The sequence below is a fragment of the Bombina bombina genome, chromosome 12 (assembly GCF_027579735.1).
Source record: "Bombina bombina isolate aBomBom1 chromosome 12, aBomBom1.pri, whole genome shotgun sequence".
Lineage (NCBI taxonomy): Eukaryota > Metazoa > Chordata > Amphibia > Anura > Bombinatoridae > Bombina > Bombina bombina.
In genome coordinates this window covers 27,321,582-27,337,361 of record NC_069510.1, presented here as the reverse complement: position 1 = coordinate 27,337,361, position 15,780 = coordinate 27,321,582, and the positions used below count along the sequence as shown (strand labels likewise).

Genomic DNA, 15,780 nt, shown 5'->3' with positions numbered 1-15,780 from the left:
TGAATGGGATCAGGGGCTGGAGGGGGTGCCTAGCATCATAGGCATTCCCTCCTGACCCGATCACATCATTGAAATCACACGATGTAGACAAGTCAAGATGTGAGGGTGTTAAGTTGTGTGTTTTTTTTTTTTGCACGATTATTATTTTCTAATATTTGCCCTTCATTTTTAGCCAGCCAGGACATGTATTATCAAATAAAACGGGTTGTTTGTATTTGATTTTGGAGCAGTGGTGCGGTAGACGTTAGATTGTGCGCAACATGAAGCCTTCATCTGCTGCTCCATCCTCTCCTAAGGCCCGAAGATCAAAAATTTGCAAGCAAAAACGTGAAAAACCACATTTAGCCTCAGAGGGACAATTTTGGTGCAATTATCAAAGAAAAGAGACTGTCCCTGCGAGTGGCGAGATGTCTCCCTTACAAATAATGAGAGCTCTCTGCTATGTAAAAGTTTGCAATGGAGGGCGAATTACAGAGGGAGGACCCGACGTTTGTTTAAACCAGAGCTTTCCAAACTTATCATGTTAGTGACACAATTTTTAGGCCTACATCATTTTGCGACACATTAATTCAGTTGTACTAGCAAACAGGAGGTTAAACTAACTTGTTTTAAGAGATACGGACACAAACATAAATTATATAATAATAATATGCATTTACAAGTAACAGTAAGTATATGCAAGAATTAAAAAAAAGTTTAATAACACCAATAGCTACTTACTATTTTAATGGGATGTATGAGATTGATGGGATGAACACCGTTTCTGAATATTTGGTGGACTATTAGATAAAGACACTGGCATTTTATCATAAAGCATTTTTAAGCTTCCACTTCCTATGCATATATCAAGAGCAGGAGCAGCAATGCACTACTGGGAGCTAGCTGCAAAAAAAACAAATCAATTTGACTTCTGGCTTCTCTGCTCAACGTTTAAGCTGCTGCCCCCAGAGCTCTGCAAGTCCAACTGACTACTGCCCGCACTGCAAACACACTGCTGTTCCACTCACTGACTACACATGCAGTCACGAGCCGATTAAGGAGACTACATGTGCAGTTAGGAGCTAATGTGCCGCCAATAGGAATATTTTCAGTTCCCACTGAGCTGCGCCAATAGGTTAAGATGATATGTGACCCACTAGGTAGCAATCACTTGTCAACCATATGATATGCGTAGCAGGCAGGCGGAAAGTCGGAAACCAAATTTTTTTTAAAAAAAAATTGAAACTTAAAAGAAATTAGTGCTGAAGCAGGGACACACCTACACATTGCCACCGACACACTAACGTGTCACGACACACAGTTTGGAAAGCACTGGTTTAAACTTTAATTTTACGCCAAATACAAACCAAAATACTCTGTTTTTAGAGCACTGTACCTTAAATTTGCAGTTATTTTCATATGTATAGATTTTTCTTTAAGAGTAATTAGTGTTTTAAGTATTTTGATTAAACTTTGCCAACATTTAAGTTTCGAGAAAAAAACAGTGAGATCTGTAGGGTGGAAATGTTTAGATCATTACGCTTTGATTTGAGAGACCACTTTGTGATAAAACAACAATCACACTTATATAAATTTCTATGTGTTTTTTGCATATCTAGTGAACTTACATTATGATTTTTGCTGTGCATATTTAATACAATTTATTTCTGTACAATTTACATACAAATTTTATGTTTTTGATAAAATACGATTTTTGATGCACAATAGAATATTTTCCTATATGTTTTCATGTGATTGTTTCAATTATTGGTTTTGTATGATACCGTACGAAAATGTATTGTACGCACCTTTGTTTGAGGGTACAATTGGCTTTAGATAATTCACCAGTGGAATAGAAGTACTGGCGAGCATTCTTATAGAATCTCACCAGGCCCCTAGATAGTAGATAGGGATGTCTTATTGTTGCCCCCAACAAAATACCAATTCTCCTTTTATGCTTCTTTTTTTTCTCTCCCGTTTAACTCACTATCTGTTCATTTATATTAGAATTAAACAGTTTTGCTCTTGGTCTCGTTAATAGACTTTTAGATATTATTATAAATCTTGCACAGACAAGAAGAGATTTCTTGGAAGAACTTAAAGCCCTACAAAACGTCCTGCATGTCTGTTGGTGAGAAATGACCAACTTGTGTGACAAGTCTCCAAAAATTCTTCCTCTTCCCAAATTATTTTTATTTGCATAGTAGAGAATTCGCACTACAATGTACTGCATGTATTTCATATAGAACTTAATAAATAATAACTAAAAAGGCTGTACTATATAATTCCAAGGCCATAGGGTGGCATACAAAGGTTTTTAGAGGTGTGACGTTCACACCCTTCTGCCTTAAGAACCAACATTTAAAGACAGTATTTTCTTAACCAATGATTAGTTTTTTCTAATGTTGCTATATAACAATGACGGCTAACCTGGGCACCCCTGAAGTTTCGGAACTACATTTCCCATGATGCTCAACTAGATTGCTTAAGCATCGTGGGAAATATAACAACCATGCCTATTTAACATTCTAATGTTTATTTATTTTTATAGTATGAAGAGTGCAACTAATCCTGACATAAAAACTTTTGGGATATCTCAGTATGTAATTGTTGACTTTTTGTGCAATTTGCCGGATAAAGATAGCAGCGTTTTAAAAGTGGCTTAATATTCCTTAAAGCGATCTAAACATTCTTATTAAATGTTGAGAGAGAGCAATAAAAAAACAAACCCTTTCCAATTTACCTTTATTATGGCAGTTACCTCTTTATCTTGGTATCCATATAGGATTCAGTACAGGTGTACGCTTCTGAGCCTACCTTGGCAAATGTTACCAAGAGAAAATGTTAATTTTGATAATAAAAAGTAAATTGGATATTTTTTTTTTTTTATTCTCTACTCTGAATCATAAAACATTAATTTTAAACCGCATGTCCCTTTAATAATCAGTCATTACTACTGGCTTCTCTTCTGCTTGGCTTATTTAATAATAACACCACCTGGGTAATACTCCATAAGTACTATTTTTTATTAACAGGTTTGAGTACAACATCTGTGAGGTCTTCTGTGGATGTTTTCATTTTGTACAGTCTTTGGCTTGTTCTAGAAATAATCTCACCCATTTACAGGTTTGTGTAAAAACAGACAGTTGTGTGTTGAGACATTTTGTGTGCAATTGCTCATATCTCTTGTTTTATTATCTTCAAGTGCAGCTCAGGATTCTTTATAGCACATTAAACTAGCTCATGCTTGAGCATAAGTGGCCTCAGCATTGCATAACCTGGAAACCCTGAGCTGCCCTTGGGGGGGGGGGGGTATTTGTGTAACTCTGTTATGGTTCTGCAATGGAATGGCTTCTTGTGTTAGGATCTGCTGAAATGGAGTCTTTAAAATGCATGCTTGCTCGCTCTAAACTTTACCTATAGAGGGAGTCTGGTCATGTGATATGATTGCTGAAGCTTTGTGGACCAAGGAAAGAGAGAGAAGGCTGAGCACGTTACCAGACTTCCCCAGGCCTGTATGTCTTTTACACACACTGGGTGGGAGTTAGGAGCTTGTGTATTCAGGGGTTTTTGTATCTCAACACTCTGATACACCCACATGTGGTTTGGAACCACAGAAACACTTGCCAGCATGTCCTATATGGCTTTATTAGGACTTGGGTTTTGGGGACATACAAAACACAAAGAGAATCTGTTTGTTTTATATTCTTAAAGCAAGGTGTGAAAGCTTTGACTATGGCTTATTTAATCAGGGGTTCACTGTATCTGCTCTGTGTTTTCATCTAGATTTACCATTGTAATTACTTGCTTCTATAGGTTCCTTGACATCTGGACACCTTTTGTGCACAAGTTCCATGTAGAAGCTGCATTTCTTAGCATTTAATATTGTGTTCCTTGTGGTTGACATTTTTTTTTAGCTCTTGCAAGCCAAGAAGGGAATTAAAATCTCTTGCTTGGTGGTTAGTGTGTAGTATGCAGTCTGCTTTTTATATATTTGTCTTTTCCTGTAGAACATTTCCCCCTATTATATCATTCTGTTGCTACAGTGTTGTTTTGCCAGCCCTGTATATAGTGTGTATAGTGACCGTTTCTAAACATTTGTAATCATCTTAATCTATAGCAGGTCTAAATAATACAACAAACAAAGGTTGTGTTTAACAAGATAGAGAGGAAGACTTGAACGTCATTCATGCTGAACACTTTAAAAATAGCTTTGCGAAAATTGTATAAATAAATCTAGTTTTAAACTGCATCTGGGTGTGGCACATAAGACTTGTAGACTATTAACAGGTTAACTCACTTAAATCAATTGTAGGAGACAGACAAACTTTTATTTAGGATGTGGTGAATACCATATTTCTACAGATAAGGACTGGAAGCTATGTATAATCAGGCTGGGTAAAATGTGTGTCTTGTACATAGGTCTGCAAGACGGTTTCTAGCAGGCAAGAATTTTAAGAAGACCTATATAATAATTTATGAGCTCTAACACCCCCTCCCCCCCCCCCCCCGGTTTCTGATATTCTCCAAAATCTACAAAACAGACCAGATATTGATTCTCTTAAGGTTTTGGAGCTTTTTTGTCTATCTAAATAGTATTTTTAATTCTTTCTACCTAACATCAAACTTCCATACATCTCCTCCTTTTTTTATGTTTTCAGCACAGTATCTTAAAGGGACAGAAAAATCTAAATAAAACAGGCATGATTCAGATAAAGTGTTCAATTTTAAACAACTTTCCAATTTACTTCTGTAATCAACTGTGCTTTGTTCTCTTGGTATCCTTTCTTGAAGAGTAAAGCTAAGTAGGCTGATGGGAGTGTGCATGTGTCTTTAGCATTCTATTGCAGCAGTGTTTGCAACTATGTATCAAGCTATACAAAATATGTTATAATGTTGAAAAGCATTATACTTTATAAAATATATTTAGTAGCCCAAACTGCAGTTATAGACTTGTGTTTTTTAGCCTCTTGAAATGCTGTTTAAACCCAGAGTTTTGTAGCCTTAGTAGAGGTCATTAAATATTTCCCTTACATTAGACATTGACAAATTTCAGTCGACGGGGTAGACCTGACTTCTACAATTCTAGATCTGGCTTCTAATTCTCCATACTGCTCTACATGCATATATAATACATATCATAGCCACATATTTGTTCTATAGGTTATATTGCATAGAATAACGTGTGTGTGTGTGTATATGTGTATATGTATATATATATATATATATATATATATATATATATATATATGTGTTGTAGAAGAGGTACCCTTGTGTTTCGCAGCTTTTAGAGCATTGATTGCACATGATATACAGAAACCAATCTGGCAATTAATACTTAAATTTATAGCAAATTATTATTGTTGTTCAAACCTTAAAATGTTCCTAAGGGTCCTAAATATTTTATAAAAAATAAATAAAATGAGATGTTTTTTTATACATATTTTTTGCATCCCTGGCATAGATATAGATATATTTTTTTATTCTAAAGTAAAAAGGAAGGCACCTGTTTTTGTTTATTATAAGATTTTCACTACATTGTTTCTAGTATAACTCATTATTTTGAATTCATTTTGACTCCAAGTTGTTTAATGCTACAAAGTTCCATTGTAGGTCAACAGCACGATTATATATTGGTTGTTTGCATTTAAAACAATCTATAAAGGGTTTAATGACCTTTGCTACTTGTATTGTGATATATATTTTTACATTAACACTTTATTTCTCTTTACCCTATTGCGTTGCATAAGGATTGTACATATGTCTAGTATTCAGCTCTTTTGAGATTAGGTTGTGTGCCTTAATTCTTCTATTGAAGATAAGTATCTTAATAATCAGGAACTAATATGTTTGAATTGTTGACTTGCTTTTTGAGGTGAGCTTTAGTGAGGTTGTCTGAAATACATTGAATCTGTCTTTACACATAGTAACATAATCACTGTGAGATGCCTATGAATCTAGATGAAATACTTGCATTTGTGCAAAGGGCACTACATGTTTATTGTCCATGGATGACTGTAAACCTTGACACAACAAAAAATAAGCATTTAAGTGAAGTTTGTGTGGAGCATAGTAATCTAGGATCTGCCTTGATCTGGGGCTGATTCTTGATGGTGCATGAGTTGAAGGACCTTTAACTTGTGCAGGCTGTGAAATGTCTGCTGCTTGCTGAGAGCTGTAAAATGGTGCTTGGCTGAGCATGCTCAGTGTGTCCTGCAAGCTAATAGGCATGAACAGAGCTGGCTTTCTGCTCAAAGAAGCTCTGGAACATTCAATCCTTGCTTTGAGTTGTTCTACAAGAGAAATGGCTTGCTCCAGGTACAGTAAATAATTTTATTTGTCCTCCCACCCCCCTCCCCCCTCGCTTGCAACTGCAAAAAAAAAAAAAAGACATACTTCCTGGAAGGGAGTTGTAAGTGTAGAGTAGAGATACCAAAATAACTTGTTGAAGTTTTTAGGCCTTCCAGATGGAAAAGCCTTGTCTGATTCTGCACTATTGGTAACCATGCTAATCCTTACTATTTTACTAGCTAGTCTTGAATTCATTGCAATCATATTTTTATTTCTCATAATCTTATTTTTGTTTTAGGTTGATTATGAGACAACCGAATCACCTTTGTAATTGTGTACTGATATTTAATATCTGGGCTACCAGTGATTATACAAGGGATATGAACACCCCCCCCCTCTTTCAGTTTTTAGTGGGGATGTTCAACCCTAAAGGAGACACACAACCCTCTGACTTTTTAGAGATTAGATGGCTGTTTATTTTATTTTTTTCCTTGTTAGTCTTAAAGACACTGCCCTTATTTATTCAGGTTTAAATTAAATTTATATTTAAGAGCTGATTCCAGATATCTGTGAATATTTGTACAAGCAGTTGTCATTTTTTTTTCCTTGATGAAATGTGGAACCTCAGGTTGAAAGTCAAAATCATTGAAGGAGTGCATCCCTTTGTGCACGGGGTTTCTCAGGAGTAAAGCCTCACACGTTCTTACATTTTGGGCTTCATACATCACTTGGCCATTAACCTTATCCCCCCCCCCCCCCCCCCAAGGAAAGGCTTGCTTCTATATAACCCGTATAACATGAATGAATGCTTTCTTTTTTTATTCCAATTTCCAGTTTATATTTAAAATTGCCAGTTTTATTCATGATCTTTGATGTTACAGGGACAGTCAACACCAGAATTGTTGTTGTTTAAAAAGATAGATAATCCCTTTATTACCCATTCCCCAGTTTTGCAAAACCAACACTGTTATATTAATACTCTTTTTACTTCTGTGACTAACTTGTATCTAAGCATCTTCTGACCGCCCCTAATCACATGACTTTTAGTTATTATCTATTGACTTGTATTTTAGCCAATTAGTGCAGTGTCTGCCACTAGCCACAGGCGTGATCACAATGCTATCTATATGGCCTACATGAGCTTGCTCTCCCCTGCTGTGAAAAGTAAATAAAATAGAGGCGGCTTTCAAGGGCTTAGAAATGATCATATGTGTCTTCCTAGGTTTGCTTTCAACTAGAATACCAAGAGAACAAAGCAAAATTGTTGATAAAAGTAAATTTGAAAGTTGTTTAAAATTACATGCCCTATTTGAAAAATGAAAGTTTTTTTGGACTTGAATGTCCCTTTAAACAACCATTACTGATAAATGTAGTGTAGGCAAAACTGCACAATATTTACACCCAAGGAGTTGGCTACGTCATCCTGTTAATTAAGAAGCTTTTAGCTTTTGTTTGGTCTACTTGCTTCAATATGAAGAAGTGTGTCTTCTTCTAAGATCTCTGTCTATAGGCTAATATGGTGGTAGCCCTTGTAATTGATTTCTGTCAATTCTGTAGAATGGGAAAAATAAAATATTACTGAAAGTGTGTGCGCTGATTCATACCATATACATTTTATTTTTTATTGTGGAATAGCCATATAGATAGGGGATCTCAGCATTACTATTTGTGTAAATTCTACAGAGACCCCCCTTCCTCTTTTTGGTTTGAGTGTTAGGGTGAGGGGAATACTCTAACTTTCAGGAACCGTTTTTCCATTTGTTTGCCTGCAGCAAAGCAAGAATTTACATACCTGATTAAGAATACAATTTACCATCATTTTTGATAGTGCTTAAAGGGACGTGGAAGTTTAAAATTACATTTTCATTGTTCCGAATGTACAATTTTTAAAAACCCTTAAAAATACATTTATTGACAAATTTTAGCTCTTTCTGTTTGTATCATTATTGACACTGAGCACCTTCCAATGAGAACATACTGAAATAGGCTTTGGAATGTGCCTACTTCAGCACTATATGGTAGCAGTACTTAGTGCACTTTAATCTCAGTACGTTCTCATGGAAAGGAGTTACCTTTCAAAAAAGCATAGCAAGGGCAATAGTTAGATGTGATAATTAGATGTAAACTAGATTTTTTTTTTGTTCCTGCTATTTGAATCATTAAAACTTTATTCTGACTTTCATGTTTAAAGGGACAGACTACACAATTGTTAGTGTTTAAAAAGAAAGATAACGCCTTTACTACCCATTCCCCAGCTTTGCACAACCTACATTGTTAGATTTAATATACCTTATAACATTTAAACCTCTAAATTTGTGCTTGTTTCTAAGCCACTATAGACAGCCTCTTAATCACATGCTTTTGTATTTGCTTTTCACAACAGGAGACTGATAGTTCATGTGAGCCATATAGATAACAATGTGTACACACCCGAGAAGTTATTTAAGAGTTAGCACAATACTAAATGCAAGTCAATAGATAATAATCATGTGATCAGGTGGCTGTCAGAAGATGCTTAGATATAGGGTAATGGGTAATAAAGGGATTATCTATCTTTTAAAACAATAACAATTATATTGTAAACTGTCCCTTTAAGCATATATGGTTTTAATATGGTTTTCTGGCAATAACCTCAACCAAAGAGCTTACACTCTAAACTGAGATGTGTCACAATAGTGTGAGCCAATGTATTTAAGCTAGACTCTAGGTTGTTCTGGTTTTGTTAAGTTCTGGGATCTTTTGCTGCAACCCCCCCCAAAAAAAACAAAAAACAAACCTTGAACTTGTCCCTGTGTATGCCCCTCCCCTGCTATTTTCTACCTACCCATAGCCTTATCTGGATAACCCAGCAGACAGAAGATGCCAGAACATAAAGTGCTGTTCATACACATTACGACCTGAGCTCAGTACTTTACAAAAGACAATGGCAGCTGGTGTGATTCAGTCTAATTTGAGAAGTGAGTATATGAGCAATATCACAGAATTATACAACCAGAAAACCACCATACATCTTCTGTGGATGCTGGCTAAATGTAATATTCCCTACTCTTCTCATACTGAAACTTTCTAAAGGTTCTTCTGATTTATAGTTCTGAGTGACGCAGAACATAGTAAGTCTAAGGATCTAGTACCCTGAACAGTTGTTATGATTTCTAATTTTATTTTATTGTATTATTTTATGGTCTTTATATCCATATAAAGTAACCCTTGCCTGACTCTTTAAACACTCAGTGTTCTGGCTGGGTCGTAAGTTAGTATTTGTTTTCTCAAATTTATATCAAATTGTCAGTAAACCTATTAAGCAAACCCCCTAGGTAGATATAGTGCGTTTAAAAACGAAACAAAAAAGAACCCCCCTCCCAAAAACAGTAATAATGTGCACTATGATTGTTTACATTTCTAATGACCCAGGACTCCTATCAAGCCTTGGTCTGCAAGGTCAAATTCCCTGTTCAGTCAGGATCTCCAGCCCTTTTCAGAAACAACCAGGGTTATCTTGGACAAACACAATCTGGTAGACACCTGTTTTTGAGTTAAGATGCTGTTCTTGCAAGAAACTGGGAATATATCCTGTCTGTCCTTATAGTAACCCCATCTGTCCTAGCAATGTGTTGATCTACATTAAAACCCGTTGTATTGATATAAAAAGCATTTGAATAAAACAATTCACTGTATTTATCTTGGTAAAGTTATACAGGAAGCAGACTTAGCTTTATACCTGTGTTTTTTTTTTACCTACTTTGTATTTTGCAAGCATTTGAATTGTGACAGCTTCCTAATACAGCTCTATGAAATGGTAGGTCACCGTTCCAGCAAATAATACTGTGAAAGAGATGGCAGTTAGTGATTGCTGAGCATGCTCAGGAGAGGCCTGTAGGGGGAGGATGCAATTGTAGGGATCATTGTCTAATCACAGAGCAGAAGCAATGCTTCAGAGACTGTCACTGTAGGCCACAATCTCTACTTTTACTCCTGGAAAACTCAAGACTTTATTGTTTTTTATTTTGCTATGTCTTTGGCCTCTGGGGAACAGGTTGTCTATATCCTCATTCTAAGCCAAGATAAAGCTATATGTGAGTTGCTTCACTTTCTCATTTTTCCATGAGGTCCTTTCATACATTTTGACTCCACCACAACCTATGTTTTCCCATTGATGGTGATATTGTTTTATTTTATCACAGTTATGGTGCTAGGAACTGTTGCCTTTGGTAGAAAGTTAATATTTTAGACCATCACTTCGTATATCGAGGGTCCAAGATGTTACCCCCTACTCCTATGTTTTTTTTAATTATATATCTTTCTCTGGCTGATTAAAATGTGTAGTGGGCTTCACAATTTGTTTGCCAGGTTCCTAAATTTGATACAAAATTGTCAATCCCTGATTTAGAGATTTGCATGCCTAATACAGACAGACCTTTCTGCGGTACAGCCGTACAGTTTAAATTTATATTGCTAAAGAGATAGTTTTTGCAAACTAATTATTGCAGAATGCTTCTCGTCAAACAGCCTTTACACAACAGTTACAATGGCCGTCATCAGTGGCTCATTCACCATGTCATAGCAATTTCTTTTTTTTAACCATTGTTTTTACAAATTTCTCTAATTTAATGGGTTGTTTGAATTATTGAAAAATCTGTGTTACAAATGTTGTATGTAGCCTGTAGATTCTACCAGGGTCTACTATAAATTACATCCTAAATATATTTTTTTAACCATGTATTTAATTCTCAACTTTTTTGCACATTGTGTCAGTATGAAATTAAAATATCTTGTTTTCACTGGCAGACACAAACTTGAAATTCAGGAGCCAGAGGTTTTTCTATTGGAGGTTTAAAAACAAAACAGTCTGTTTTTTCCCTTTATAATCTGTATATCCATATTATGATGACATCACAAATAATAATGAGGATGTGGCAGACCAGAGCAGGCCGATACATGCCCACCTGGTTATGAGCAAATAACTTTAGTTAACGCTGAGTTTTGTCCATCAGTATGTTGACGCTTCTTTTATGAATTTAAACTGTTGTCGGGCAAGTGTTGATATCAAAAGGCATCTGTTGTTTTTATTGTCTGTTTAGAGATACTTTGTTTTAGAAATTGATCCACATTGGTTGTTCACATTCATAAATAGACATTTAAAGAACCTAAAGTAGAGTTTTTATCGGTTATTTTATTTGTTACAAGGCTTTTAGGAAGACATTTGTGTTAAAATTGTTTTGTTCATAATGCCTTGTTATAACTTGTGTTGCTTATTTAACAATATCATCATAAACACACTATAGACGCTTGCTTTGTTTGGTCTTAATATCAAATGGTTTCTGAACAAGGCAAATCCATACTGTTGTGCAGAATATATCAAGGGATAGCCTAGACTTTGAGGAGTTAAACATTTTAACTATGTATTTATGATGTTGCAGCATCCAGTGTTGAGAAAGAGATTTTCAACTCTCTGAACAAACATAAAATGTTTTTTTTTCTGATTAAAAAAGAAAGAGCAGAGATGGCTATTGATTCTAGGGGATATTATAGTGACCCAACCAAAACCATTTCTTTTTAGAAGCTCAAATGTTTTGTCTTCACTGGGTTTACTAACATCAAAAATGCTTGCATCAGATTGCTTATGTTTTCTATGAGATTGTAAAGAATGAATTCCAACATGATATGGTCGCTGAGCTTATGCAGATGTTTTATTTTTATAATTTCATCAACTTCTAAAGGTTCTTGAATAGAAGCCTTCTGTGAGTTGCCTCTAGCTGTGAGTCTGACAGCAAGTAGAGAAGGGTTGCTAATTGTACAGTCAGTTGCATGAGGGCGGACTGCTCTAGGAGGAAGGTAGCGAGGACTCTTATTGTGAAACAAGCAGAGCCGTTCAGTTGGCTTTTGTTGGGTTTGCACTCTCAGCCGACATTTTCTTAGGAGGGTGTGGGGCCCCCCCCCCTGCCAATCACAAGACGGCTATTATGGGCCTGGTGAAGAGAGCACAAGGCAACTTTGGCTTTTGGGGGGAGATTGAAGGTATTTACTAAACAAAACAAAAAAAATAATGAAAGTTGCAGGCTGCAAGTTTTGCAAAGGTGGGGAGGGGGATGATGGTGTTCTCAGCTGACCAAAATGGTTGTCATGTGGGGTAGATGTTTTTCATCTGTTTGCAATATAAAAATCAGAGCACATTATTAGTATTTGCATTATTTTGATATCCAATATGTTCTACATTTAGCAGATTTCATTACTAATTAATGGGGAAGAGAAAAATCCATTTATAAAGGGCTAGGTCTTCGAATGAAGCCCCCCAAATCCAGCTCTCTGTTGCTGGCTGAATATGGGGGGTGGATGTTTGTGATTTGTGCAAAGATGAGTTTCTCTAGACCAGTCTAGACAGTGCTGTCTGCATTGTTTAAAGAACTGCAGGAATGATTTTTTTTTTTTTCTTTTTTTTTTTTTTTTTCGTGCCTAAGATCACAGATCAATTGAAGAGATCTTTTGGACTTGACTGTATCGTATGCAGCCTGCAGATAGCTCAATAAAACTGTGACTTTTCAGGGCCTTTCTTTTTCTGCAGGGTATATTGTTCTAAGAGTGTCTGGAGATGTTGAGGAAGATTGACGCATCTCTTGGGTAAGATTGCTTTGAGCTTAATTTTGTTAAAATCAATTTTTTACCGTAGGTTTCAACTTTGATACCTTCCAGAATATGCCACATTGGCCTTGCGTCTGTAGGTGCCAAGTGGTCTCCATTTTTTCTTTTTTGCCTTTTGTTTATTCCATATGGGACAACTTATTTGTTGACACTTAAAGAAATTCATAATCCTTTTTTTTTTTACACAAATGCTTGCAACCTATTAATCGTAAAATGCATAAAATATATGTATTCATTAGCCATGGTAAGATAGGATGGAAGAAATACTCTCTCCTTTTGAGTTTAGTATATTTTTAATGTCCTTTTAAATAAGTCTAGGACTAATCGGTAAGATTGATCATAAAAATAGTTGTCAACTAATTGATTAGTTGGTCAGTTGCACGGCACTAGCTGTTTTACTCTAATGAACTCTTGCACATGGTATTGTGCAAAACATTTTTATTTATTTTTTTTCTATCCGATTAATTGGATAGAATAAAAATGAAAAGAAAAATAAATACCATTTTTTGTATAATACCATCTTCAGGAGTTCATCTGAGTGAAGTAGCTGCGCTCATGCAACTCACCAACTAATCGCAGACCACCTAATGAATGAGATTTGTTGACAACTATTTTTATGATGAATCTTACCGATTGGTTGACGTAGCCATAATTAAGATAATTAAGTCTTAACATGCCTTTTGTGATTTTTTTTTATTTATTATGATACACAGCTTGGAGTTTTCCATTAAGCTGTTTTGAAAAAGCTAAGCAATATCTTTCGGCTTTGCAGACACCTTTTTTACTTAGTAAAATATACACACACTGCTTTTTCGCTTATGACACTTTTATATATTTACAGAATGCATGATCCAAGTCAACTGTCCTTATTTGAATAAGAAAACAGTAGTACGAGTTAAAATCTTACTTACAAGCCTTAGATACAAATTGGTCTTATGTAAATGCGGAACCAGGGTTGATGGATAAATTGACCTCAGTTCATCTACAGGTTTACAAACTCTATTCTATGCAATAATCTTTTTAACCCATTGGATTCTCTAAAGCCAATTTATTTGTGTAAATTGGCTCACAAATTTGTTTCAAATTTTGGAGTGATTAAGAATATTGGCAAGCCTGACAATGGTGTTTGTATATAGATGTAGAAAATTCCAAAAACTTAGGGACCTGAAATAAAATTCTGCAAACTGTAATATACATTATCATTCATTTTAACTTAAAACTAAGGCTATTAGTGAGTTCTAGGTCATTCTAAAATTAGTGAATAGTCTTTAGAAAATAATGAAGCTGAGTTTCCGTATTTGTGACAGGTAGATGAGATGTTGGATTTGTTGGCTGGATATGGAAAGGTTTTGGTAACAGCAAAAGGAGATACGACTTTAATACTTAAAGACTAAATTAGATAGCTTCAGTATCTTACTGGCTACTGTGAGGCAATAAAATATTCTATTAAAGAGCCACTCAATATAATAGAAATACATAATTATCTGAATTTCAAATAAGCAGTTGATTTATTGACATTTTTTTTTTCCCAATCAGCCAATCACATACTAGTATACGTATACCCTGTGAGCTTGTGCACATGCTCAGTAGTAGCTGTTGCCTCAAAGTGTGTGCATATAAAAAGACTGTGCAAACTTTGATAATGGAAGAAAATTTGAAAGTATCTTAAACCTACTGCTCTATTTGAATCATAAAAGTTTATTTTGACTTGAGTGTCCCTTTAAGAGAATAAAGCAAATTAGATTATAGAAGTAAATTGGAAAGCTATTTTGAAATTGAATGGTCTGAATCATGAAACATTTTGACTTTACTGTCGCTTTAAGCTCTACATGCCCCTGAGTGACGTGATAAACAGTGTTTCCCAAAATCTTATAATTTTAAAGCTTAAAAAAAAAATATGATTAACCCAGATGATCTTTTGTGAAATTCACAAACCTTACCAGGACACCCATATGCAATAAAAGTGTCATACATATCCCTCTCCAGAAACGCCCAATCTACTCCAAGACTCAACTGTTACTTTATGAGTTCCTGCGCACTGTGCCGCATATTCCCCACAGAAAGAAACTATTTGGGCAGTTTTCTTGCGCACACAATAGAAAAATCAGGATTTCACAGAACACAGTCTGCAAAAAAATTTGGGTTTCATATCCCTTTAACTGCTAAGCCATTTCCCACCTTGGGTTCTAACCTGGATTTGAGCTTTTTTTTTTTTTTTTTACTTTTTTTTTTTTACTCCCCCGATCCCCAAGACTTATACCGTTGGAAAGGTATGCCCCCATTTTCCTATATTGTCCATTGTTAAAAAAAAGCCATTTCCTACCTGGGTGCTAACCTAGATTTGAGCCTTTTTTTTCTCTCCAGATCCCCAAGACTTATACCATTGGAAAGGTTAGGCAATTACTTGGGGGTATGTAGCTGCTTAGATGCCTGAAATACAGGCTTCTAAGAAGCATGCCCCATTTCCCTATATTGTCCATTGTTAATTTTAAATAAAGTTGCACGGTGACGTCATTGCGTGTGACGTCACTGTGCAAATCGTGAAGACCCAGTGATGCCTCTCACTATTCAGGCCAGATCGCTGGGGTGGGAGTAGGTGGGAGCCCCCAGATTGCCCTCAAGGTGGGTGAGTGCTAGCGACGGCTCTGAGCCGTTGTCAGCACCTGACTGGGACTTTCCAAAAGGAAAGTAAAAAGACAAAAGTTTGATAGGTGAAAGTGATGGGAGAAAACTATTTTGTGTAATTAAAAATGACAGAACAAGAGGTTGTGTTGACAAGTAAAGTTGTACAGATGTTTTAAGCAAGACCAGGAAGTGGATTCATGGAATAACAGCCATGCAGGGGCTGTATTTGCTGGTACATGTGAATAATTT

The 15,780-nt window shown here is 35.7% G+C and overlaps 1 protein-coding gene across 8 annotated transcripts in view; it reads left to right on the top strand.

The window, feature by feature from the left end:
- EHMT1 (euchromatic histone lysine methyltransferase 1) overlaps nt 1-15,780 on the top strand; it is a 245,904-nt gene that overhangs the window by 54,084 nt on the left and 176,040 nt on the right. The window contains exons 1-2 of one of the 8 annotated variants that reach the window (XM_053695710.1): nt 12,127-12,285; nt 12,830-12,885. The exons of 3 other annotated variants lie outside the window; for them this stretch is intronic. The gene's annotated coding sequence lies outside the window, so the exon portion shown is untranslated. Of the gene's footprint in view, nt 1-3,454; nt 3,495-6,186; nt 6,298-12,126; nt 12,286-12,771; nt 12,886-15,780 lie in introns of those variants that run through there. 4 more of the 8 variants (XM_053695711.1, XM_053695715.1, XM_053695713.1 and 1 more) reach the window with 4 other exon arrangements.